The sequence below is a fragment of the Bos indicus x Bos taurus genome, chromosome 19 (assembly GCF_003369695.1).
Source record: "Bos indicus x Bos taurus breed Angus x Brahman F1 hybrid chromosome 19, Bos_hybrid_MaternalHap_v2.0, whole genome shotgun sequence".
Taxonomy (NCBI): domain Eukaryota; kingdom Metazoa; phylum Chordata; class Mammalia; order Artiodactyla; family Bovidae; genus Bos; species Bos indicus x Bos taurus.
The window spans coordinates 59686478-59713316 of NC_040094.1; the positions used below are offsets into that span (position 1 = coordinate 59686478).

General features: G+C 53.1%; 1 long non-coding RNA gene across 1 annotated transcript; it reads right to left on the reverse strand.

Moving 5' to 3' along the window:
* Positions 1–11907: 11907 nt before the first annotated feature.
* On the reverse strand, positions 11908–15776 carry LOC113878171. Its single transcript, XR_003506928.1, has 2 exons — positions 15330–15776; positions 11908–13314 (listed from the first exon to the last, which is right to left on the reverse strand). It is a non-coding gene; the product is annotated as an uncharacterized LOC113878171 (long non-coding RNA).
* Between the last annotated feature and the right edge of the window lie 11063 nt (positions 15777–26839).

Here is a 26839-nt window from a genome sequence, read left to right on the forward strand (position 1 = left end):
AAAAAAGAAAAGAATACAGCCCAGTGTCTTACAGGGCGATAGGGTTTGAAAGCTCTTGGCAATGCTTCTCACGTGAATCTCACAGCAACGCTGTGAGATGGTATTAAGACCTTGTTGTCATGGGTGATGAGAGTTAGGTGAGGGAGATTGAATGACTTGCCCTAAAGCACATCCTGTTAGGTCCCTGCCCTAAGGACAGTGTCACAGTTTCTCTGTGCAAACTGTATCAGTCACGGCAGGCTGCTGTGACAAAACAGCCCGGAATCTCCGTTGCTTTGTCTAAGGCATCGTCCCTGTTCATTCCTCAGGAGGATGTGTGCTGGCAGTTGTGGAAGCAGGATGCTCTTTTTCATGCACATATTCAGAAACCCAGCTTCCTGCCTTACGGCACCACCTGAGCTCTAACAGTGACACTTCTGGGGGGTATCTTAGCCTCATCTTTGAGCGGCTTCGTAGGGTTTAGATGAGTTATTCCAGGTGTGGCAAAAGAATGACGCCAGGGACACAGCATTCAATAAACATGGGCTTTTAGCTCTATGCTGGGACCTGTCTGCCACGACTCTGGGCTCACGAGATCTCTGCATCTGTGTGGGAAAAGACTTCAGCTGCGAGCTCCACCGCAACGTCTGCGTTTCCCCAACGTGAACAATCTCCCCAGCTCTGGCAAGCTCTTTCAGCTACGTGGTTTGTTTTAAGGGTCTAGAACTGAGTTCCAGGGAAGAACATAGATGATAATCCCTGGATACTGGCCCTCGGACAGTGATTCCACTTCCTGGGGCCCCTCAAGACCACGTGAGCTTCATGTGACCCTAATACTGGTCAAGATTTTTCTCCCCAAGGCCAAGTTCTCTCCCAAACCTGCTGAGTGCCTCTACAAACCAAGGAAGCTCTGCAGGATACTCTATCAGACGGACATATCGGGTTCATGGAAACTTTCTGTTGCTTTCTCCCCCCAGGGAGAGGAAAGTTCTGATCTCACAATCCAGGCAGCCTTTCTCCATTTTCACACCTAGATTTCAAATCACACCCTTCTCCTCCACTGCCGCCCAACAAGCTCCCCTCTCAGCTCTCCCCTCCTGCTGGGCGTGGGTTCTTGTAGCTACGAGACCTCCGTCGCCCAAGATTTCTGGCACCGGCTCATGTGTTCCATCTTCAGCTCTGCTGGCACCGCCGGAGAATGGAAAGGCTGGTCTGTTTACAGGACGCGGGGCCAGAGCAGCATTAGAAACTAAGGAGCAAATAAAATGTTGTAAACACATTTCCTTTCCAGTAAGGAGTGTTCCTTGCCGGGTCCTTCAACAGGAACCATTTTTCTCATGTGTTTGGATTAACGCTCATGCTGAGCAATTACCCTGCCCAGGGAGGGGCTCCCTGTTTCCGTTGGCTATTTATTTTGATTTTGGGCACCTCTCCCCGCTCTGAGCATCACACACCTAATAGTAAAGAAACTGGGCTCCATCTCGGGGCCCAGGGAGCAGCCCCTCCCCAGCCTTCCTCTGTCGTCTCTTCCATCACTCTTTTGGCTCCAAACAAGGTGAAGGCCTGGGCTGTGGGGGGAGTTTTGCCCTGGGATGGAAGCCATTCTCCATGGAGAAGGAGGGAAGGAGGTGAAGCAGAGGAGAGAAATGGCTCCAGATAAAAGCTGGAACGTGCACAAAGGGTTGTGTGCGGGTGACTGTCTCTCTGTAAAGGCTCTTCAGCAGAGCCTTCGTGTGAGTTTTCTGCGGGAGCCGAAAGCCATTGATCTCAGGTTTCCTGACTCCAGCAGGTAGCTTATTGTAAAACAGTTCATCCAGAGGGGAAAAAAACACCTTGTTTCAGCATTTTGATTTTTTTTTTTTCAGTGCTCTGAACCAGACTTGTAAGAAAGGATATAGAGAACACTCCTTCCCCTGCCCACCCCCAACTCTGAAATAGATTTCACTGGGGGGGAAAAAGAACCAAACAACTTCCAACAATGATTAATCTTGTTTACAAATGCGTTGTGCTATGAAGGGCCCCTGTTTGCCGATTTTTTTAAAAAGAATTTTTATTTAAATATTTTTGGCTGTGCTGGGTCTCTGTGGCCGCGCCGGCTTTTCTGCAGTTGCGGTGGGTGGAGGCTTCTGTCATGTTGCAATGGTATTTGGGCCTCTCCTCGAGGTGGCTTCTCTTGTCGGAGGCCCGGACTAGGCCTGTGGGCTTCAGGAGCTGCACCTCCCAGACTCTAGGGCACAGGCTCCATCGTTATGGCATACGGGCTCAGCTCCTCTGCAGCACGTGGGATCTTCCTGCACCAGGATCGAACCCGTGTCTACCCCCGAGCCACCAGGGGAGCCCCCTATTTACAGATTGCAACCCCCTCCCCTTCCTCCTTCCCCTCTGCCCCCTGTTTTCCTTCTGTGCAGGGATGGAGGAGGGGAGGCCCGCCCAGTGCTGACGGTGGTCAGTGCGGGGAATCCTCACTTTTAAGTTCATGTCACTTCCCAAATTCCTTGCCTTTGCCGGGTTGCCACCGTGAACTGATGTTCTTGGAGGTGCTGAATTCAGAGTGGCGGTGAAGAGTGAGCCAAGTGGTGCTGACTCACAGACAAGTCATGGGATGACTCTGACTTCGGAGTCCTTAAGGTTGGACTCAGTGGAGGCATCAGGAAGAGGCTGGAGATGGAAGGTGGGGTCTGCCGCTCCCCCGCCACAGCTTCTCCATGAACCCCCCAGACTGCAAATGGCCTTCCTGACGGCCACCCCTACACCTCCTCCCAAAGACATCCCAGACGGGTCACCAGGTCACCTGCCCTGGGCTTTACCTGGGTCATGAGTTGGTGACAAAGTGAAGAGCAAAACGAGACCCTTTCCCCTCTGGCGGTTGTGGACTTTCTCACACCTTGTCTTCCGAGGGCGAAAGGCTTCTTCTTCCAGGGGGTGTGAGACCCTCATCAATGAAACCCGGTCGGCACTGGAATGATCCTGGACACGCGTGATAATGAGTGAAAAGTGCAGAACCACGTGCTGAGCCTGGATCCCAAGTGTGCTGCCGGCCCTGTGCCTGGTGGAGGCGAGCCTCGAGTAGGCTTTTCCAGAATCGAGGAGGAGGAACGTCTGAAGATCCACCCCCAAGCTGGTGCCCAGGTCCCCTCAAGAGCAATGGGAGAGTCTCACTTAAAAAAAAAAAAAGATTAGTATTTGGCAATCTGACCCAGTGAGAGACTGTGGTCCTTGTTCATGGACTTTGGTCTGGGGACCTCCGAGGTTCTGGTGGGTCAATTAAGCCACCCAACCTCCCTCGGCAAGTTGGTGGTGAGCAGTGATGGATCAGGCCTCTGGTCTCCACCTGAAACGGGCTTCCCTAGAGAGTACCTCAGGGAGAGGAGGCCCGAGAAGGTGTCTGCGGAACGGGAGGAGGGCTCCAGTGCAGGCAAAATGCTGCAGAAGCAGAATGCATTCATGGTAGCGCTGTGCCTGCCGTCAGGGGTGGGCGCGCGTGCTCCGGGGTCAAGAATGCTTTGAATAAGAGGCGCTGAGGGCGGACCAGCCCTCCACGGGGCCTGCTGGGCTCTCCAGGGATGGGAAGACTTCATCCGGGCTGCAGCCCATCCTCAGTTCTGCTCTATTTAGAACACTTTTCTCTTTTTTTTTTGGTGGAAAGCAGATTGCAGAGGAGGAAAGCACCCAGCCAGGCGGGGAGGAGTCTGGTTCTGCCCTGGCTTCCAGAACTGGGGGTGGAGGGAGGGAGAGGTCAAGGCTGAGACTCAGGGCAGGAGGCACCAGCCACAGCCCGCCCCTGCCCCCCATCTCCTCCTCATCGGCACCTTTTCCCTCCAGCCTGGCAGGCAGCCCTTCTCTGGGCAGAGCTTACGGAGGCAAGGTCGCAGAGGGAGACCATTTCCACTCTTACAAGGTGAGATAGGCACGCGACATTTTATTTTATTTTTTTTCCCACAATATTTGAATGTATGTCATAGATTGTCCCATGCATTGTAACAAGACAATCACATCTTGTTACAAAAACCAAAGTCCAAAGGCAAAGAGAAAACCCTTCATGTTGTGCTTTTTTTAAGCATAAGCATTAACTTCCAAGAAGCCCCCCCCCCCCCAAAGATTATTGGTCAGAGTGTCTAAACTACACTCTGAGCAACATCCTAGAATTTTCTGATTGAATTTATTATTTTTTAAATTAATTAATTTATTTTAATTGGAGGCTAATTACAATACTGTGGTGGTTTTTGCCATACATTGACATGAATCAGTCATGGGTATACATGTGTTCCCTATCCTGAACCCCTGTTCCACCTCCCTTCCCATCCCATCCGTCAGGGTCATCCCAGTGCACCAGCCCTGAGCACCCTGTCTTATGCATCGAACCTAGGCACTCGACATTTTAAATCCCAGAGTCCCTTTGACAGAAAGCCCCACTGCGGCAAAGACCTGCTTGGGTGAGGAATGCTGCCTGGTGGACTCCGTCCCCCGCCCCCTGCCGTGGAGCCCAGCAACGCAGGAGGCTCTGCCCACTGGGGTCCAGTTGGCATCTCCGACTTCCCTTCTCTGCTGGATTCTTTTGCACGATGGGCCAGAGTCACTCACCTTCTGGGTCAAGGCAGCTGTGAGATGAACGGCAGCTGTTCCTGGAGAACTTTGAAGCAGCAGTGTTCTGTACCTGATTGTGCATGCGTGTGTGTGTGTGTGCGTGTGTGTGTGTGAGTCGCTTCAGTTGTGTCTGACTCTGCGATCCTATGGACTGTAGCCCACCGGGCTCCTCTGTCCATGAGATCTCCAGGCAAGAATACTGGAGTGGGTTGCCGTGCCCATCTCCAGGGCATCTTCCCAACCAGGGAATTGAACCCACAGTTCAAGTCTCTTAAGTCTCCTGCATTGGCAGGTGGATTCTTTACTATGAGTGCCACCTGAGAAGCCCTTTATTAGGATTATCCAGCCCCAAATGTCTATAGTGTCAAGATCGAGAAACTTTTTTTTTTTAAACCTCCGCTGCCAGATTGAAGGGCTTCCCTGGTAGCTAGCTGGTAAAGAATCCGCCGGCAATGCAGGAGACCATGGTTTGATTCCTGGGTCAGAAAGATCCCCAGGAGAAGGGAAAGGCTACCCACTCCAGGATTCTGGCCTGGAGAATTCAGTCCATGGGGACTATACAGTCCATGCGGTTGCAAAGAGTCGGACACGACTGAGACTTTCTGCCAGGTTGAAACAAACGTGAACCCTCACCTCCCGGCTCTGCATCGCTTTATTTATCAAAGGAGAAAAAGAAATCTGTTATTTTTTCCAAGTGCATTTTCCCCTGTATCTTATCAAGAACCACCAAGTTCAGCACACCCTTGATTAGTCACTTCCATTAACAGTGTTTATTTTGGGGTTTGTGTTTATTTTTTAATGTGGTTGCCCTCATCCCCCTCTCTTCCTTATGCTCTTGTGGTGCCGGCCAGCTTTCCAGCACAATCTCGTCCACCGGGGTCCCCAGTCCCCGAACCCACTGGGCCAGCTCCTGAGGTGGGAGGGCAACCTCTCCGCCCACCCTCCCTCCTTTGGGGGGCTGGGGCTTCCACTCCTGGAGTTTCTCTTAAAGCCGCAATCGGGCAGTTGTCCTCATCCCTCTGATTTCTCGGATACGCTTGAAAATCCTTTTCATTACCGACTCCGCGGACCAGCCGACCCGTGACAGCGCCAAGCCTTTATTCCCGTTCCCGGCCGTCCGCATTCCGTGAAACCAAGGACGCTCAGTGGTTTCCTCCCCTGAGTCAGAGCAGGGAGATTTCTGACTTGTGGGTCTCTGCTGGGTCTCCGCACCCCTCCCCTCCTCACTGCCGGCGGGTCTCTGGGTTCTATTTAAGTGTTTCTGAGTCACGGAGAGCTGATCCCTGCCCCTCCCAAATGGCAGAGAGATTTTGGGGCTTATGACTGAGTACCCAGAGCTCCAGGGAGTCTCTGAACAGCTTTGGCGGTGGTGGTGGGGGTGCTTCCTCTTTGACTGAGCAGCCCTCCCACCATCCCTGGTGCTCCTCCCCAGTTTCAGCAACCACCACGTTCCCCAGGAGGTGACTGACAGAGCCCCCTTCAGCCCAAGGAGTCCCTCCCCAATTTGGGAGGGTCTCATTGCTAGAGTTGGACCTAAGCACTGACCCAAAGTTTGCAGAGAAAACCATGGCACAAGGATGCTTCCTGGCAGGCGAGCTGCTCAGAAGGCCCAGGTACCTTCCCCCTCCCCCAAACTCCTTCCTGGGACGTTTATTTGAATCCCACCAGGGAGGTGGCTACTTTGGGGTATTTATTTGTTTAAACATGGGTGGCTCCTCCAGAGGAAGGTGTCAGGTTTCAAGGTTGGAGAAAGGGTTGCAAACAGAAAGTGGGTGGTCTGGAGGAGAAGCAGGCCAGGGTGGGGGTCCCAGAGCCCAGCCTTTCTAGGTTTGTAGGTGAAACTGCTGAGCTGCTGTGGCCTCTTTCCAGCCCCAGTGATCTTCATCTGTAAGACTTGGGGAGGGGCATGTGTTCTGACTCGGGGACAGCCTTTTTGTAGATTGTTGAAAAGAGCATTTGGAAATCATGATGATTTAGGGGCAGTCCCTCCTATTAATTTATCCTGAGGGTTTTGATGACTTATCTGAGTGCCTGGGGAGGAGCGGGAGGCTGCAGGCTGAACTGGTTCTAACTGCAGCCCCACCTCCAGGATTCTGAAAGATTCGAAAGAACCAGGGCACTCGTGGAACGGCAGATGTTATGTTGTTATGTGCTCAGTTGCTCAGTCGAGTCTGACTCTTTGTGACCCCATGGACAGCAGCCCGACAGGCTCCTCTGTCCATGGGGATTCTCCAGGCAAGGACACTGGAGTGGGTTGCCATGCCCTCCTCTAGGGGATCTTCCCAACTCAGGGATCGAACCCGCATCTCTTGTGCCTCCTGCATTGCAGGCAGATTCTTTACCCACTGAGCCAACAAGGGGAATGGCAGAGCCTCTTGCCTAAAGTCTCTTGAGTTTGACCGGAATGACCAGCCCTGCTTTGTGTCCCAGGGCCAGCCTCCCTTTCGGATTAAACTGGCAGAAACGTATCTCTGATGAGTTTGGGGGGTTCCTATCAGCCCTGAACAACAGAGTTTGGAGTTTTGTATTCTGCAAGTAACAGTCAAAGAAAACAAAGCCGAGATGGAAGGAAACCCAGAGGTGCGTGAGACCGCTGCTCTCCGGTCCACGGCTCTCCCAAACCTGGAAGTGACACGAGGTAGCGTCTTATCTCTGAGCCTCTCCCACAGCTTCTCTGCTAGGAACTGCAAAGCGCAGAAGAAGCCCGCTGCCACTATGCACAAACTCACTGCAGAAAAGAGGTGGGGTTTCGCCTGGGAGGAAGCACCGGTGAGGTTTTGGAGACACAGGTCTGTCCAGTGAATGACATGGTTACATACAAGAGATCCAGTAGAGATAATAGAGAGTGGCTGCCTTCTGCTGTTCTAACAAGGGGAAGAGGAGACGGAATTCACAGGGCCATGCGGAATTATGGCTTCCCCGGTGGCTCAGACGGAAAAGAATCTGCCTGCAGTGCCGGAGACCCAGGCTCAATTCCTGGGTCGGGGAGATCTCCTGGAGAAGGGAATGGCAACCCACTCTAGTGTTCTTGCCTGCTGAAAAGAGGGAGGATTTTGCCTGGTGGGGAAAGCACCAGGGAATCCCATGGACAGAGGAGCCTGGCGGGCTACAGTCCATGCGCTTAGGTCAAACAACAGAAATTATCTCTAATACTGCAAGTGATGGCACCCAAAGAGGCTGAAACATCCCTTTTTTTTTTAACATTTGAAGGGATAAAAATGCTATTTACCAAGTCTTTCTGAACAGAGAAAAAGACTGTCCCTAGATGAATAATAGCCTTATTAAGGAAACCTTGTTTGGAATTAGTGATATAATGTGCATTCTGAAATATTTAAGGCTGAAGGGGCCTGAGGCCTGCATTTTGCCTTGTTGTTCAGTCGCTTCACTCGTGTCCGACTCTTTGCAACCCCATGGACTGTAGCCCACCAGGCTCCTATGTCTATGGGATTCTCCCAGGCAAGAATACTGGAGCAGGTAGTCATTTCCTCCTCCAGGGATCTTCCTGACCCAAGGATTGAGCACAGGTCTCCTGTATTGGCAGGCGGGTTCTTTACCAGTGAACCACCAGGGAAGCCCATTTTACCTTGACATGTGTTTAAAAGATAAGATGGGTTGATGGATGGATAAATGCATAGATATGTGATGAAACATAGTGGAACCCTGACAATCACAGTGTCTAGGTGGGTATGCGGAAGACTTTCAAGTAAAATATTGGGGAAAGCACCAAACCCTGGGCCACCCATGGTGATTCAGACTCAGTGAGTTGCCGATGAGGTCTAGGAATGTTTTGAGCTTTTCGAGAGCTTCTGACAATGAGCCAGGTTTGTTGGGGCCCCCATGGAAGGGATTGGTTTTCCTCAAACTTGGATGCACACCAGAATCCCCTGGAGATTCTGCCAAAATGCCGAGTCTGATCCAGCAGGTCTGGGGGTGGGGGCCTAAGCATCTGCATTTCTCACAGGCTCCCAGGTGACGCTGATTCTGGCCGCGCGTGGACCACATCTGGGCAGAAAGGACGAGCAGGCTCGCCCGGGATCTTTGCTTCTGAGTAGTCTGGTGGGGCTCAGCATGGGCTTCACTCTGGAGTCGTCTGGGGAGCTTTAACATAAACTGATGCCTGGGTGCGGAGTCTCACGCCCAGAGATTCTGGCTGAGTTGGCTGGGCAGCAGCAGGGGCAGTGACATGTAAAGGCTCCTTAGATGATTCTAATGTGCAGCCGCTGGTTTCACGTCACGAAGGCACGCCATGCAATATTAAATTTCAGGAAATGAACTTTTGCACAGAAGGATGCTGTGATGACACCCACGTGTGCAGAGGTTTTTCCAACCGTGAAAGACTTCGAACCCAGCCATCCCCTTTCCATCATAATGAGAATGACTGACAGCCAGCGGTGAGCATCGGGTGATTTTTGCTGTTCATGTCATCATCACAGTACCAACGAGGCAGGCATTGATATCCTATTTTATTTACTTAATTTTTTTAAAGAATTTTTTTAATGTGGACTATTTTCAAAGTCTTTATTGAATTCGTGACAGTGTTGCTTCTGTTTCTTTTTTTTTAATGTTTTGGTTTTATTGACCCCAAGGCATGTGAAATTTTAGCTCCCCAACCAGGGATCGATGGAGAAGGCAATGGCACCCCACTCCAGTTCTCTTGCCTGGAAAATCCCATGGACGGAAGAGCCAGGTAGGCTGCAGTCTATGGGATTGCTCAGAGTCGGACACGACTAAGCGACTTCACTTTCACTTTTCACTTTCATGCATTGGAGAAGGAAATGGCAACCCACTCCAGTGTTCTTGCCTGGAGAATCCAAGGGACGGGGAAGCCTGGTGGGCTGCCATCTATGGGTCGCACAGAGTCAGACACGACTGAAGCTACTTAGCAGCAGCAGCAGATCAGGGATCAAATCTGCAGTCTCCTGTATTGGAAGGCAAAGTGTCAACTACCGGACCCCTAGGGAAGTCCCGGTATCCTATTTTACTGATGGGGATATCAAGTTTGATTGAGTTCAGTGACTGGCCCAAGGTAGCTCAGCTAATACGGTAAGTCTTGGGCAGACATATGAACCAGGTCTGCCTGACTTCAAAGGTCATACTCCTCAACAGTCATGTCACTCTGTGGTCCTCGTGATCTATGCCAAGAAGCTGGTAAGCTGTAGCCCATGGGTGTGCCACATCTGGCCAGCTGCCTGTCTTTATAAATCAAGTTTTATTGGAAAACAGCCCTGCGCCTTCATCTGTGGATCGTCTGCATCGGCTTTTACGCTGTCACGGCGGAGTTCAGCGTTTGCAGCAGAGACCCTGAGGCCTACAGAGCCGAAACTGTTTACTCTCCCGTCCTTGACAAGGAAGAGTTGAATGACCTTCGATGGATTGATGAGGCAGCTAGCACAGAGCTGGGACACAGTCCTGGCTGTGATCTGAGCAGAAGGACTAGCCCATGGAGGATGAACTTCAACTCACGGTCCCTGTAGCTCCCTTTCTCTGCTTTTTTTTTTTTAATGTCTTTATTTATTTTTGGTTGCACTGGGTCTTTGTTGCTGTGCTTTCTCTGCTTGTGGTGGGGGGTCTTCTCTTCATTGCGGTGCATGGGCGTCTTGTTGCAATGACCTCTTGTTTCGAAGCATGGGCCCTAGGGTGCTTGGACTTCAGTGGCTACAGTGCGTAGACTCAGTCACTGCGACTCGTGGGCTCTCGAGCACAGGCTGTAAGGGTTGTGGTGCCCGGGCTTAGTTATTCTGCAAAATGTGGGATCCTCCTGGATCAGGGATCGAACCCGTGTCTCCTTCATTGACAGGCGGATTCTTTACCACTGAGCCACCGGGGAGGGCCCCTGCATTTACTGCATGACCTGCATTTTACTGCAAGGGTTACAACTTGCTTCCTTGGAGCAGATTTTGATGCCAAAATTTCTGATCTGCTTTCTTCAGAGTGGGCGGTTTTACTCCCAAAGCTACGGCTGTCACAGGGCTCTCTGCAGGCAGAGTGGGGCGAGGGAGGCCAGCTGGCAGCTACCTTCCCCTGCGACACCCTGGGAGGCTTTCGTGGAAAAGCCCAGAGCCCCCTTGCTCCTGAGGGCCAGCGGAGGCTTCAGTCCCATCCCGCCAGCCAGCCATCCACCCAGAAGCCCTTTCAAGCAGCGAGGAAGGAAGAGAAGGGAAATGCCAATCAATCCATCAAAACCCCTCCCTCCAGTGGCTTCCAGGCCTGAGCATCCTTGACCCCGGGGGCCCAGGGCCAGGCAAGCAGGGGAAGTGCATTTGGTAATGATTCTAGACTTCCTGTTTGGTTCCTGTCGGGGGCTGAGATATGCATGCTCCTAGCATATATGTAATCACAAGCATTCTTTCTTTTCTCCCAGGTTTTTTTTTTTCTCTTTACTATTTTTCTTCCTCTGGCGCTCCTTTGCATTTTTTTCATTGTTCATTGGTATAAGGAGGGCCTCCTTTGGGAAAATTGGTGGAAAAGGAGAGGTGAGGGGCAGGAAGAGGGCAGGATACCCTGCCTGGATTCCTGGGGGCGTTGGCCTGGGTACCGTATACACTGTGTCTGCCCTGGGACAGACACAGTGGGAAAGCTGAAAAGAATCTGTTGAGGTTTGCAAACGTTTGGTGGTGGTAGTTTAGTTGCTAAGTCATGTCCGACTCTTGCGACTCCATGGACCGTAGCCGGCCAGGCTTCTCTGTCCATGGGATTCTCCAGGCAAGAATACTGGAGCGGGTTGCCATTTCCTTCTCCAGGGGATCTTCCCAACCCAGGGATTGAACCCAGGTCTGCGTTGCAAGCAGATTCTTCACCACCTGAGCTACGAGGGAAGCCCTACACAAACATTTATTTAGTGCTCGTTGTTGTACATGGGACTGGGGCTTCCTTGTTGGCTCAGCCGGTGACGAATCCGCCTGCCAATGCAGGAGACACAGGAGACACGGGTTCAATCCCTGGATCAGGAAGATCCCTTGGAAAAAGAAGTGGCAACCCACTCCAGTATTTCTGCCTCAGAAATCTCAAGGACAGAGGAGCCTGGCAGGCTACAGTCCATGAAGTCACAAAGAGTCGGACATAATTGAGCGACTAAGCAGTTTGGTGTGCATGGGATCCTAAGACACACAGAGAAGTCGCCTCTTATCCTGTAAGAGCTCAGAGATGAGAAGGAGAGGGAGGAAAGGGAGAGTTCAAAGCGGTTTGATGATCAGGATGGCAGTATGTAGGACGGGGACTTCCCTGGTGTCCGGTGGTTAAGACTGCAGCTTCCAGTGCAGGAGACGCAGGTTTGATCCCTGGTCTGGGAGCTGATAATCCCTGTGTCTCGAGGCCAAAAAAGCCGAAAACAGAAACAATACTGGGGCAAATTCAATAAAGACTTTAAAAATGGTCTGCATCAAGGAAATCTTGAAACAGAGGTAGGGTGGAGATGGTGCTGTATGGGGAGGGGTCGTGGATCCTTCAGCTCAATTCTCTTTTCCAAACAAGACTGAGCCTTAGTCTCAGAGATGGGGGCACGATGTGCCTCTCACCAGATACCAGTCAGAACTAATAGAACCCAGCATCATTGCCGAGCCCTTGGCACCACTGCTGGGTGTTACAGGGCAGGTGGACGATTTGCTGCTCCCCCGTGTACCAGCCTTAGTCCAGGGGGCTGGGGGGCTGGAATCATGGGGAGAACGGGGCTCTGGGGACCTCAGAGGTGATCGCCCTTCTTTCCATTAAATCAGGACTCTGGTCGCTCCATCAGGGGGAAAGGCGAGTTCTCCCTTTCCAGCACCTCCTGACGTCCTCCCTGCTGGCAGTCCTGGCCCTGGCTTTGGCCTCACCTTGAAGGGGACAGGATGTGTTTTCAGCTGGGCCCCTTTTCCTCCGCATCTTGGCCGGACATGAGTGCAGCTCAGGAGCACAGTTGTGGCCACAGGGCTTCGGGGGCCCCTGAGCGCACCAGGCGCACAGAGAGGAGGCGGGGATGAGGGGTCCTCGGTGCCGCCCGCGGGGCCCAGCTGGCCCCTGCCGCTGGAGCGCTGGGCCGGGTGCTGGTTTTGGTGGCCCCGGGAGTGGCCGGCAGCCAGGACTGCAGCATGGCCTGCCCTGCAGGAACCCCCGCCCCTTCTGCAAACCCCTCACAGGGCTGAGCTGCCGGTACTAGTGAGCCGGGCCTCTGGGTTGTCAAGGTGGGCGTGGGCAGAGAGGGGATCGGGACCCCTGTGTCCTCTTCCCTCACCCACCGTTTCCCTTCTTCCCCCTCTTCCCCATTGTTCCAAGAGCTAAGTGGCAAAAAAAAAAAACACCCTCGGGCAGTATGGCCTGATATGGGCGCTTTCGATTTGCGTGGGAACTCCCCACCTGGTGTCCTTGTGGAGTTGCTAAAACCTGGGCATCCTCTGAACTCCCTGAACTGAGGGGAGGGCAGAAAAATAAACAGAGCGCTCTCGAGATGAAACACTAGCGCCAGCTAAGAACTCCCACCCGCTGGAGAGGGCTCCCGGGAGCCTTTTGAACACCCATCTCCCCGGGATCCTGACAGCACTTTCCCAGACGAAGGGCTGGCGGCTGTCAGTGCACAAGGAGCCCGGTACAGCTGTGCCCAGCTTCGCCCTAGCAAGAGGGCAGCGATGCTGGCTGCAAAAGAATCTTCCAGAAGTGCCAGGGGTTCTCCCAGAGATAGAAGCCTCTCAGCAAGTAAGCGGACTGCTCATCGCTTTCTAATCCACCGGTTTAGTCTCTCTGAATTTTCCATCTAGAGTCCTCTTCCCGGCCCCAACCCTGCAGAGAGAGGAATGCTGCCTTTTATCATTTTGCCAGGTGAACATTCCTTTCGAAATATAATAATTACCTCCCAATGCATCTCCTTGGAAAATGCATATGCATATATGTACATATACATTTGTGGATGTGCATATACATACTTTTGTGTTCATATAAACAGTGTATAAAGAATTTTAAACCGAGCGAAGACCCAACATACAAATAGTACCAGGGCCCCTAAGACACACGCCTTGTGCCTGGAAGGGTGAATAGTCCTCCAGTTTGCTGGGGACTGTCTTGATTTTAAAATGGAAAATTCTGTGTCCCCAGAGGCCCCTGTTGTTGCTGCTCAGTCGCTCAGTTGTGTCTGGCTCTTTGCGACCCCATGGACTAGCCCACCAGGCTCCTCTGTCCATGGGATTCTCCAGGCAAGAATACTGGAGTGGGTTGCCATTTCCTTCTCCAGGGGATCTTCCTGACCCAGGGATTGAACTCTCAGATTCTTTTCCGCTAAGCCACTTGGGAAGCCCCCCCACAGATCCCCCAAGAGTGGGGCAAATTGGGAAGGCTGATTGTGACAGAGCCAGGCATTCGGAGTCCATTATTGCAAATCCTCATGAAGACACCGTCAATTAGATATTGTTTTTGCAGAGAAGGAGAGTGAGCTGGAGATGCTGACGGAATTGCCAAGTTCACGCCCCAAGTCTCTGGCTGAGGTCAACGCTGTGCCTTGCGTTTTATGCAGGAGCGTCATGGATGGTATGGATACAAACGTGAGGATGGCAGTGATGGTCAGGGTCTCCTTCGCGAGGGAAGGAGGGGCCGGGGAGGACTGTGCTCTGAGAGGGGGGTCTCCTGCCTGTTGCTTCGGCAGCTTGAGAGTCTCCGGCCTAAGTGCCTGAGGAGGACGAGCACTGACCTGGAGCAGGTCACCCTTCAAGATGGAAGGGTACCACCTCCCTGCGCCCAAAGCCCCTCTGCCTGGACTAGTGTTGTTAGCCGTTTCCCTGTGGCCCGAGTCCACCTGGAGAGCATCACAGGAAGGAGGCCAGAGAGGATGAGGATTTGCTGACTCTGTCCCCATCACCCCACCACCCCATCTCCCCATCTCCCCATCACCCCATCATCCCATCTCCCCACCACCCCATCACCCCGTCTCCCCATCACCCCGTCTCCCCATCTCCCCATCACCCCATCTCCCCATCTCCCCACCACCCCATCACCCCATCTCCCCACCACCCCATCACCCCGTCTCCCCATCACCCCGTCTCCCCATCACCCCATCTCCCCACCACCCCATCATCCCACCTCCCCACCACCCGGTCTTCCCACCACTCCATCACCCCATCTCCCCACCACCCCATCACCCCACCTCCCCATCACCCCGTCTCCCCATCTCCCCATCACCCCACCTCCCCATCACCCCACCTCCCCATCACCCCGTCTCCCCACCTCCCCATCACCCCGTCTCCCCACCACCCCATCACCCCACCTTCCCATCACCCCGTCTCCCCACCACCCCATCTCCCCATCACCCCACCACCCCATCACCCCACCACCCCATCACCCCACCACCCCATCACCCCACCTCCCCATCACCCCGTCTCTCCATCTCCCCATCTTCCCATCTCCCCATCTCCCCACCACCCATCACCCCACCTCCCCATCACCCCACCTCCCCATCACCCCGTCTCCCCATCACCCCATCTCCCCATCACCGCATCTCCCCACCTCCCCATCACCCCGTCTCCCCATCTCCCCAGCCCAGCCTTCCTCTTCTCTCCCTCAGAGGTGTCCATGCAGCCTCTCCTTCCTGTGGGCCTCCCCCAGGAGACCAGCGGAGAGCTAATTACTGTTTTCTCTTCTCCAGGCCCTGTGGCTCTGCCAGACGAGGCTCCCCTTCTGTCAGGCCCACGATCCTCCGCGGGGACCTGGAGGTGGCCCAGGCACGTATCTCTGTCTCCCTAGTTACCGCGGGCCCCCATCCAGGACACTCCCACCCGCCTCGTGGCTCCAATGCCTCCGCTGCTCACCTGTGCTTCCGGTTTCAGGTTCGAGAGCAAGGGGGGCGGGTTTTCCACGGCACTCCTAATCGCCGGCTTTGAGCTGATAGGGACCCAGGCCAGGTCATTCCGCCACCCACAGGGCCCTGAGAGCCGGGGGCAACTCTTGGGAGTTTCCTGGTTTCGAAAGAAATCAGATTGAGGCCCGGGGCGTGGACTTCCTGGAGAACGGTGGTCCAGGCGATAAGCGGCGGTTCCAGAGAACAGGAAAGGCCGCAGAAGTCAGCCTGGGGATAATTTCCGGGGGCTGGGGCATCGCATTCTGAGGGGAAGCGTAGAGCCGGCCCGCGCAGCTGGGTAGGGCTCCCCGGCACCCCTGCCCCAGCCGTCTCTCCCGGCATCGCGTTCCCATTGAAATAATCACAGGGTAGAGCCGGCGGGCTGCGTCGCCATGGCAACCGCTCTAATTTCTTTTAATCCCAGTGTTCCTTCCTAAAGGGACCTCCCCCAGCCCCTACTCCCGCCCGCCCCCCCCCGGCCCCGCAAAGTGTGTTTTAATTGTAATAACTCCTGGGTTTTCGGGAGGTAATGACCGTGTGTGGGGGAGCCAGCCTTGGCGGGGCTCCATGCACAGCGCTGCCCGCCCAGCGGCGCCAGGCGGCCCTCCGCCTCCCAGCAGGAGTCCTGCAGGAGCCCAGGGCAGGCTTGGGCAGGGTCTGCCAAGGGGGTCTGTGGCCTCCGCGCTAATGAACACAAGCCAGGGAGCCTCGGCCCTGCGGGGTTGGGTCCTGAGGACGTTCTAGGCCAAGGCCTCCCCTCACCCCACACCTGCACACTCCGATCACACCTGGAAGGAAATCCACAGACCCTGTCTCCATCCCGGGCCCAGTCAGCCACGCTGCTTCTGGGATGTGACCTTGAATGTGTGTTCAAAACCCCTGGGGTCTCGTTATGGCGCAGTTTCCAATCCAAGTCTTGGGGAAGCCAGAAGTCTCATGTCTCCAGCTGCCTCCCAGGGGGGACACCCACGCCGCCCACACTTTGAATAGCAGGAGTCTGGGACACCCCTGTCCAGCAGAACTGCAGAGATGGAAATACCCTGTATTTACACTGCCCAAGATATTAACGAGCCGTTATCCACAGGAGGTCGTGGAGTAGTTGAAAGGCGGCTATGTGACAGGAAGGGAATTTTAAATTTTATCCAAATTTCCTTGGATTCAATGTAAACCACCGCATGGAGGCTGGGGGACACGAGATAAGATTGGAGTCCGAAGAGTGTTCTGCTGGTCATTGAGAGTCCAGACCCTGGGGCAGCCTCCTGGCCCTCCCACAGCCGGAGTCTTTCCATCCAAAGCCAGGTGCACAGTCCAGATCTATGCGTTTCCCTTCAGGATGGGACACAGCAGCCCAGGAAATTCTCCTGAGACTGATTCCTGCCGGCTTCCCTGTTCTCTGGAATGACTGCTCATCCCGTGCTGGGGACCGTCTCCTTTGTCTTCTCCAGGCCGTGTTCCTTGCTCAAGATGGATTGCTGGCTGGAAAATGAGCAGATCTGATGGCAGGGCTTGGAAATAAGAACCCAAGTTCTGCCCAAAGCCTAAGACATCTATCTGCACACGCCCAGCTTCTCTGGGAAGCCAGTTACGTATCGGCACAAGGCTGAGGTGCCCGGGGCCACTGTGGACTCTCTGATGCTGTCTGCAACTGGTCTCTCCATCCTAATCACAGGGAAGACAGTTTAGGAGGTGACGCAATACTGCTGTAGCAGCCCTTGGACAACTTGCCTTCTTCCAAAACCCTCCTGGGCCAAGCTTTCCCGTTCGCACGCTGAAATATTAGATGTTCAGCTGGGAGTCCAACAGCAAAATATTTCTGAAATTGTGCGTGTGTGTGTGTGTTTCTTTCTTTCTTTTTTTTCCTTCTAATTTAATGTGCCAGACAAGCCTCCCGGTAATTAAAACCAGAAACAAGGACCAGACTTAGAGATTTGAAGGCTGTAAAATTCTAGGACAGGTTTATGTAAAGCAATTAAAAAGGGAGTTAAAAATTGTTAAAAAATTAAACACTAATTACTTTTTTTTCTCCTCTCATTTCTGCTGAGCTGTTTTGGCCGTGGAGCTCGAAGAAAGATATAAAAAGGAGAAAGTTTTGCCTCGTTGCTGTAAATCATGTTCAGCAAATGCGCCTCTGCAGTTTGCAGCCGAACCCATCTGCTGTCAATTAACCTAAATCATGCCTTTTCAATTAAACTGGCTTAGGGAAGTCTGGTAGCAAAACGGGTGTGTGTGTGTGTGTGTGTGTTTGTGTGTGTGTGTGTGTGCGGCCAGCGTGGTGGTGGTGGAGGATGGGAGAAAGGTGATGTCTGATTTCAGACTGCGAGGTGGAAACATCTTTTAAAAGGTGTGATCCCGTTTTAGTGTTTTCCATATAAAATGAGGTATTATTTGCAGTGCTGTGGAGGGTGTCGTGAGAGGGGGAGGTGGAAGGGAGGGGGTGAGTCTTGAGAGTTGGAAATAAATGAATTCTTGCAAGCCCCAGAGCCAGGGCCAAGCAGACTAGAGGTGAAAATAGCTCAGGGACCACGGCGTCTGAGGCTGGTAAGCAGGAGCAGGGAAACTGTGGCCCTTGGGTGCCCAGAGGAAGGCTTCCTCCGGTATGCATGCGTGCTCGCTCGCTCAGTGATGTCCGACTCTTTGGGACCCCATGGACTGCAGCCCGCCAGGCTCCTCTGTCCATGGGATTCTCCAGGCAAGAGTACTGGAGTAGGTTGCCATTTCCTCCTCCAGGGGATCTTCCCGACTCAGAGATTGAACCTGAGTCTCCTGTGTTGGCAGGAGGATTCTTTACCACTGAGCCACCTGGGAAGCTTGGCATGACAGTCAGTTAAATACTGGATGGGGTGGTCACAGCAGCGCAATCTGGCAGAAGCCCACCAGAAGGAGGAAGGAAAAGAAGCTCTTGTCTTTCAAAAGAAAATGGACTTCCACCACCTGAAAGGGTCTGTGGTCCTGGGGGTGGGTGAAGGAGGTCACGTCTCTAAGGACCCTAGGAAGGAATCTGTGTCTGGGCTTCTGTTCCTTTTAGGGTCCCCCAAGCCCAGTGGCTCTGTGTCTTGTGTCCCGAGGGGAAGGTTGAGTAGGGCTGTGGCTCCCCCAAAGTCAAGGCCCGTGAGTGAAGGAGTGTTTGTGCATCTGTGCGTGTGGGACCCCCTCTGTGGGCTTATGAGCCCACCCTTAATCTCCTAACTGGTTGTTATTTAGTCACTCAGTCGTGTCTGACTCTTTGCGACTCCAGGGACTGCAGCATGCCAGGCTTCCCTGTCCTTCACTATCTCCCTGTGCTTTCGGAAACTCATGTTTATTGAGTCGGTGATGCCATCCAACCATCTCATCCTGTCGCCCTCTTCTCCTCCTGCCCTCACTCTTTCCCAGCATCGGGATGATACCCAAACCTCCCAGCTCCCGGCTGCTCCCCACATTTGTACCAGGTGGGGCCGCACCCAGGAGACTACGTGACGCTCAGGGTGATGGTCTGGGGACGCTCACCTTCAGAGTCATGTGGCCTCCTCTCTCTTGAAGGAGAGAAACATGCTAGCCTTGACTCAACTGGGATGAGGAATCTGCATGCTTTCCTCCTGCCCTGTTCCCAGTGGGAGGGGTGGAGGTGAAGTGTGTGGTCTGCTGATATGTGTTTATTTTCAGTCACCCAGCCCTCCCCTCCTGCTCCACTCAGCTGCCTCTCCGGGACTGCCCTGAGCAGTCAGCAACCTGCCAGAAAGCCTGCTTCTTGGTTGAGGCTTAGACAGGGGATGTGATGAAGGAAGGGCTGATGACAGGAACTGGGTCTTTGAGATTTGGGTTGATACTGATATTAACAACAACAACAATAATAGCTACAATTTATTGAACACTTACAATGTTAAAGATTTCCCCTCATCATGGTGAAGCTCTAAGGGTAGACCCTCCATTGTGCTATTCTGCAAATGAAGAAAGTAAGCCACAGAGAAGTTAAGACACTTATCTGAAGTTGCACGGCTTGTACGTGCAAAGCCAGGGTTTGAACTTGGGCTGTATGCTCTTGCCCTTTACTACCCTGCCTCTCAGAGGGAGGTGGCCTGAGGGGGTTTCTGTGTTGTCTGCTCCTGTGCTCCTGGGTTGGGGCTTAGGGGAGGGTGTCTGGAGGCCACCACCAGATAGATCAGTGTATTGATAGCCTCAGGTGTGAAGGATGGAGTTCGACTTTGGGTTATGGCTCAAGTGGTAAAGGATCTGCCTGCAATGTAGGAGACTCAGGAGACGCGAGCTGGATCCCTGGGTGGGGAAGATCCCCTGGAGGAGGAAATGGCAACCCACTGCAGTATTCTTGCTGGAGAATCCCCATGGACAGAGGAGCCTGGCGGGCTACAGTCCATGGCATCGCAGAGTCGGACATGACTGAAGCGACTTAGCATGCATCTGCGAAAGGAGTCAAGGCCGAACTCCCCAGAAGGGTGACATTTCACACTTGCAGAGAGTGCCCGGCGTGGAGAAGACACTCCCCAAACCCTGGCTCTTGGCCTTCCTTCCTGGTGGCCTGAATCCATGAAGCTTGACCTGGTTTCTTCCTGGCTCTTGGCCTGTGATTTCCGGCAGGATACAGTTTCAGGTCTCTTTCCAAGTGATTCACTCTAAACAAGCCCGGGGTGGGACGCTGTCCGCAGAGCAGGCCAACACCCCTGCAGGCTGGGCTGGGGTGCCTGTCCCAGGGACTCTGGCCACGCTGAGCCGCCCTCCCTCCGGGAAAGGCCACCTCCGGTCCCTGAGGGGCCCTGCCCTTTGTGGCGGCCGGAAGGAAAGGTCGAGGCTGACTTCACTCCAGTTCTCTGTCTGTAGCTCCTTGGGGCCGCCTGGCGCCCCCGCGGCCGGGGCTGAGCCGGGAAGGGCGGCTGGCCGGGTTCCAGAGCAGGGCGGCAGGCCGGACCAGGCAGGCTGGCCTTGCTCTGAGCCCCTGTAATCCCGGGGCTGAGGGCAGTGATCCGTGACCAGGGCTCGCAGGGGCCTCCCGAGCCAGGCACCGGAGTTCCCACCCACCTCCGAGGGTGGTGGAGAGGTTGCCGCCTGGCTTCGCAGGCTGGCAAGACTTGGCAGAGGGAACCCGGGGCCAGGGGCTCCAGGTGGACGCCCCCGGGTCCCCTGGGAGGTCCCTCTGGGTTCCAAGCCAACGGTGGGGAAGAGAGCCTGGCGAACAGGATGCTGCGTCCGTCCTGGGCTCCCCCCACCCCTAGCCCACCCCACCCTGCACAAGCTTCCCCAGCTCAGCCAAAATGATTGCCTCGTTGAGCCCGACTCTTGAACCCCTGCGACCGGTCCTTCTCCTCCCCGCTGACCTCAGGGCAGTTTGAAAAGCTTTATCATCTGAAAGAGGGCCGGTGGCTTAGACGGGGTGCTGTTCTGGCAAGATCGTGCAGGTTGAGAGCAGAGGTGTCGGAGTCGGATGAACCAGGCTCCAACCTCTGCACACCGCCACCTGAGCTGGTCGACCGCAAGCAGATTGCTTGGCCTCCGAGCCTCAGTTTCCCCTGGCACATGTAACAGGCAAGGAAGAGATTGTTCTAAAATGTCCTTCCTCCTGCCCACAAGCAGTTCTGTGCTTTGCACCCACACACCCACCCCCATGTGGTTATCCCAGACCCTCTGGGTCCAGATCCCATCCCACGGGACCCGCAGGAGCCCTGAGACCAGGCCGCGTCTGCCCCTCCCGTGGGAGGAGCCGGGCGGGCCTGCATTTAGTCTCAGAACGGGGCAGGCTTCCAGCTTGGAGCTGCTGGTCACTCGTTCCTGGCCGCTGGCTGGGGGGTGGCTCTCATCCCTGTGCTCAGACACAGCTGAGCTTCCCGTGATTGTGGAGAGAAACCCGTTGTCTGGAGTAACACGGCCACCGCTGAGGTCTCTGCCGTGGTCTCTGCCATCACCGGGGAAGGTTGCTGAGCCAAATCGGAATCCTCCTCTCCAGGGATCTGGCAGCTTACCTGTGCACCCTCGTCTCCCACCACCACGGGTTCTGAGTAGCCCACTTCTGAAGGGTCATCCTTCGGGCCGCCCCACTGCCTTCATGAGGAAGCCGCTCAGCAAAACAGGCCCTGCTGCCCGGCTTCCAGGTCCTAGAGAAATCTTGCCAGCAACTGGGGAGAAAGGACAGACCACCTATTGCCTGGGGGCGGGGTCCCTGGAGACCCTGGTGGTATTCCCAGGAGATTGTGTATGTGGAAGAGAGTTTCTGCTGGTTGGGCTGGCCCAAAATGATTCTCTACTGTAGTATCAGGGTCTTCCCTGATGGCTCAGATGGTAAAGAATCCGCCTACCAATGCAGGAGATGCGGATTCGATCCCTGGGTCAGGGGGCTCCCCTGGAGAAAGAAATGGCAACCCACTCCAGGAGTCCTGCCTGGAAAATCCCTTGGACAGGGGAGCCTGGTGGGCTACAGTCCATGGGGTGGCAAAGATTCGGACAGACTTAGTGACTAAACGGCAACAACTCCAGCATCACCTCCTCCAGGGAGCCTTCCCTGAATTACATATGTTTAAACAACTTTTCCCCTGGGTCCAAACTGTATCCCAGGTGAGTAACCCAGGCCTTGGCTCTCCAGAGGAGCTCAACAAATGCCCCTGTGTGTGTGTGTGCATGTGTGTGTGTGTGTGCATGTGCGTGCGTGTGCGTGCATGTGCGTGTGTGTGCACGCGTGTGTGTGCGCGCACATGCACACACGCACTAAGTCATTTCCATTGTGTTCAACTCTTTTGTGATGCCGTGGACTGTAGCCCACAAGGCTCCCCTGTCCATGGGATTCTCCAGAGTACTGGAGTGGGCTGCCATGCCCTCCTCCAGGGAATCTTCCCAATCCAGGGGTTGAACCTGCATCTCTTACATTTCCTGCATTGGTAGGTGGGTTCTTTACCACTAGCGCCACCTGGGAAACCCAACAAATGCCTATGTAGTGATAAATGGAAGAGGTCAGGGGGAGAGGTCACCGTGACGGACAGGACAGGGGTTTCAGAGATAAACTAGGTACCCAGGTTGTCCCCAAGAAGTTCACCTCCTTCTTGGTGGGCAGAGTCATGTGCTGGGCTGCCTGGGTGTCGGTATCTGGGAGACTTCTTACCTGTGTGGGAAGCCTCACAGGTGGGCAGAGCACGCAGCAGTCTTGCTCTAAGAGATGCTGCCAAGAGCAGCTGACATAGCAGCAGAAAGCATGTGGCAGGCCAGATGCCTGGTCTCGAAAGCGTGGAGAGAATGGGTTTAGTCTACCCGGAAGGCGGCTGCGCTCACAGGCCCAGCAGGACCGAAATGCAGTGGGTGGGAGCGGGAGGGGCGGACAGGCTGTGTGGGGAGACCACCCCTTCCAGGACGGCCGGCCTCCTCCTCCCAAGGGCCAAAGCGAGACGCCTAGTTTCAGCTATCGGGTCTTAGACGCACGAACACCATTTTGGAATCAAAAGCTGGGGTAATCTGAGGCCCTTGGCCAGCAGGCCTGAGTCTCCAGGTTTTGTCCCTGCTTCTGGGTTTTCTGTATCCTGTCCTGGACGATTGGCTCTGTCTCTTAGGAGACTCAGAGCATGCGCGGTAGCCATTGACTGTAGCCCCCAGAACACGACCCTTGGGTCCAGGGGCCCCGCCTCGCTGGGTGGCTTTGGGGGAGTGGCGTCAGTGATGAACCTCACCTGTCGATTGCAGTGAAAGCGTTCTGCCTCGTAGCTTCCCGCGCTGGCACGGCAGCTATGTCAGAGGATAGACGTTCACAAGTATCTTCCAAAGAAAACACTCAAAAGAGTGCCAGGCGTTCCTGCTGTTTGTTCCGAGCAGAGGTTGGCCAGGCTCATGAGAGCTCAGCCCTGACACCACCCCCTTACTTCCCCCACCATCACCTCTACCTGGGGTCTCCGGAACCTTCTGTAAATCAAGAAGTTGGTTTTGCAGGTTTGTCTTGGCTCCTGATGGAGACAAAAGCCTCGTGAGAGGCAGAGTCTCCCGGCAGCCTGACCAATGCCTCGGACGTCTGGCCTGGATGCTGCCTCCAGAAAGTTGGGGCTCTTGTGATTTCTCTGCAGAAAATGGGTGGATGTGGAATTTGGCAAGCTTTCTGTGCCGTCAACCCTCCCGGCTCCCCCCTCTGGAAAAAGCTTGGTCCATGTGCCCAGGTGCAAAGTGGTCCCTTTGACTGGGGCCAGGTTACTGCTGAACGAGTTGACTCATTTCCCAGACTGTTCTTCGCTTGCCCCCATCATCCTGAAATATCACTTAATCCAACTCTCTCCCCAGGGCCCTCCAACTTAGCCCAAATCCTTAATTTTCCAGTACTTTAAATCCTTAATTTAGACTATTTTATAAAGAAATATCATTTTATACATTCGACTTGATGGTACCCTATAAGCCAAGCTATTGAAGAAGTGGATGAGTGAATGAGTGTTGAAATGAGCAGTGACAACCGGCTTATGCCTCGTCAGGGACTGCGGGGTATGAACTTGGACACGAAATGTAGTGTCGCAATGGGATTACAAGGCAAGACTCTCAAATCCACAGACGGTGTCAGATCTCAGCAGTCCCCAAGCTCTCTTACGTGTGGAGACTCCACCCTACATCTTACCAAGAGAGTTAAAAATGCACCCACACATTACGTTAAATTTTACGGGAATAAAAAGAATGAGGAGAGCTTATGATTTTTTTTAACTTAGAGATTTCAGAAAATAAGATTCATTCTTGTGATTTAAACTTTATTGTATTCATTAATAACTGTTTGAGAATTGAGTTAAATCACCATTGGGCAGTTAACAATGTGATTTTGTAGACACTTAACTATAAACATTTGGAAAAGATAAGTTTTGTAGTTTTTTATATTCTGAAGCCAGTGTTTTTTTTTTTTTTTTTCCTTACTCCTTTCTTTCAGATATTTTCATGGCCCCATGAAAAGCCTGGAGGCTTCAGTCACTGTGCCTGTTGTTCTTGTTAAGTCGCTAAGTCGTGTCCAACTCTGCAACCCCACCGACTGCAGCACACCAGGCTCCCTTGTCCCCCACTGTCTCCCGGAATTTGCTCAAATTCATGTCTGTTGCGTCTGTGATGCTCTCTAACCATCTCATCCTCTGCCACCCACTTTTCCCTTTGCCTTCAATCTTTGCCAGCATCAGGGTCTTTTCCAATGAGTTGGCTATTCACATAAGGTAGCCAAAGTATTAGAGCTTCAGCATCAGTCCTTCCAATGAGTATTCAGGGTTGATTTCCTTTAGGATTGACTGGTTTGTTCTCCTTGCAGTCCAAGGGAGTCTCAAGAGTTTTCTCCACAGTACCACAATTTGAAAGCATCAGTTCTTCTGTGCTCAGCCTTCTTTATTGCTTTAAAAAAGGGGAGTCTTGTCGGAGTCAGAGCTTAAGTTTGATTCCTGGCTAAGGGTCACTGTCTGTGTGACCGATCCAAGCCTCACTAGCTCCATCTGTTAATGGGGTTAATTTGCTTTCAATGTTTCATATGATGGTTTTGACAAGATAAACTAAGATAATAAACGGAAGCACACAGCCTAGTGCCTGACTCCTACATAGGAAGCTGCCTAATTAAATCCGAGCATTAAAACAAATCAACAAAAGATACATGATTCTAGAGTTTAAAAAACAAACAAAAAAACCCTAGGGCTTCCCTTGCCATCCAGGGGTTAGGATTCTATGATTCCATTGCAGGGGGCTTGGGTTCAATCCCTGGTCAGGGAACTAAGATCCCACATACTGTGCATAGCTCAGCTGCCCACCCCCAAATTAATTTGGGTAAACTTCTCCTATTCTCCAGAAAGATCTTGAAAACTGATTTTTTTTTTAATTAAAAAAAATTATACATGTGTTCCCCATCCTGAACCCTGATTTTTTTAAAGTAATTATCAGGGATCTCATTCATAAGAATGCAGAATAGTTGCATCATGTTTTAGATTTACTTTTAAACTTTCTATGATAAAAAGTTGCGTCCAGGGAATTCATGATTCCAACAACAGTTGATGGAGAGGGGGCAGTTTTCGGTCTAGTAGAGGAAATGAGCTTTCCAAGCCCTTGGAAACAGCTGCTTGGAAACAGTGTGTTAATTAGGGAGGGTTCTTATCAGATTCCTTAGAAACTCTTCTTGGCTCTTCCTTTTCTGGACCATGGGCTCTAGCTGGAAATAATACCAGCATCCCTGTCTCGGTTGACTTCCCGAAACTGAAGGTTTTCTCTCATTCAGACCAGCCTTCCTCCCCAAGTCTGATCTTGGAAGGTGGCCCTTGATGGGCAGGGTTGTGGGAGACCCCGCCAAACCCTCCTCCAAGCGTGTGATGAGCGCTCTCGTGATGTGAGTCACACATGAACGACTCCAGGTGGTTTATTCAAGCATAGTTGGCAGTCACGGTTCTTGTCTTTTTGATTGGACGGGCAGAGAGTTGTACTGATGGATGGGAAGCTGCAGGCTGGAAAGTATGTGGGCATTTCGGAGGCTGTACTCGCGGTCACTTGGCACCACGTTAGCTGGACTGGTTTCTGTTTCAAGGCCACGTGCCTGGGTTGTCTCTTGGTATCCTGGGTGGACACGATATTCCTGATGATGTAGGAAGCCGTGGGATTCGGGACACCTAACTTCCAGCTTGAATTCTGTTTTTATAAAGAGATAAGTTCACGATGACTGTGAATTAGCTAGAGTTTATAGCATATTGAAGTCAATAAGAATGATATATGGGGGGAAATTAGATACTTTCCAAGGGCAAGCTCTAAATAAATGAGGTTTCATCTGACTTCACTGTTTGGTTAAAAGAGTAAACGTGAGCTGGGTAACAGTCTTGTTCAGCAGATTCCCAGATGGTTCAACAGCCACACCCCAAGTACCTACTGGCTCGTTTCAAACTGTAGTCATGCTTGGTCTCCATCCGAGTCTAAATTTCTATCAGCGACCTGACCAAAGGCCAGGAAAGTCCTGCAATGACACTCGGAGTGAGGCCAATACGGTGGACGCCAGGTTTAAGGCCCCTGACACGCTCCACAGACCCGCATCCTCAGCCAAACCCAACAAGATGGAAGACTTTCAAGTGTTACTGTTCAATTTCATGTGGTTTCAAAATTCAGAAGCACAAGCACCAGATTAGAGAGCCCTCCGCTGGCAGCAGTTCACTTGAAAGAGATCTGGGGGTTTCAGTCGACCACAAGCCTAATTTGATCCAACAGTGTGTCTGTTGCTAAAAATGTTAAAAATCCTGGTGGGCTGCCTTCAAGGACATGTGGTGTCCAGACCCACGAAGGTGAGGCTACAGGGTCTCCTGGCCTGAGCAGGCCATGCCCAGAGGAGTATGTTTAATCCTGAGCATCACATTTGAAGAGAAAAAGAGTGATCACTGGGCATGTGCAGCGGGGGCATAGTTGAAGACGTTGACCTGGAATATGGCAGAGACGACTGTTCTCTAGTTGCTCAGTCGTGTCCGACTCTTTGCGACCCCAGGGGCTGTAGCCCACCAGGCTCCTAGGTCCATGGGGTTTCCCAGGCAAGAATACTGGAGTGGGTTG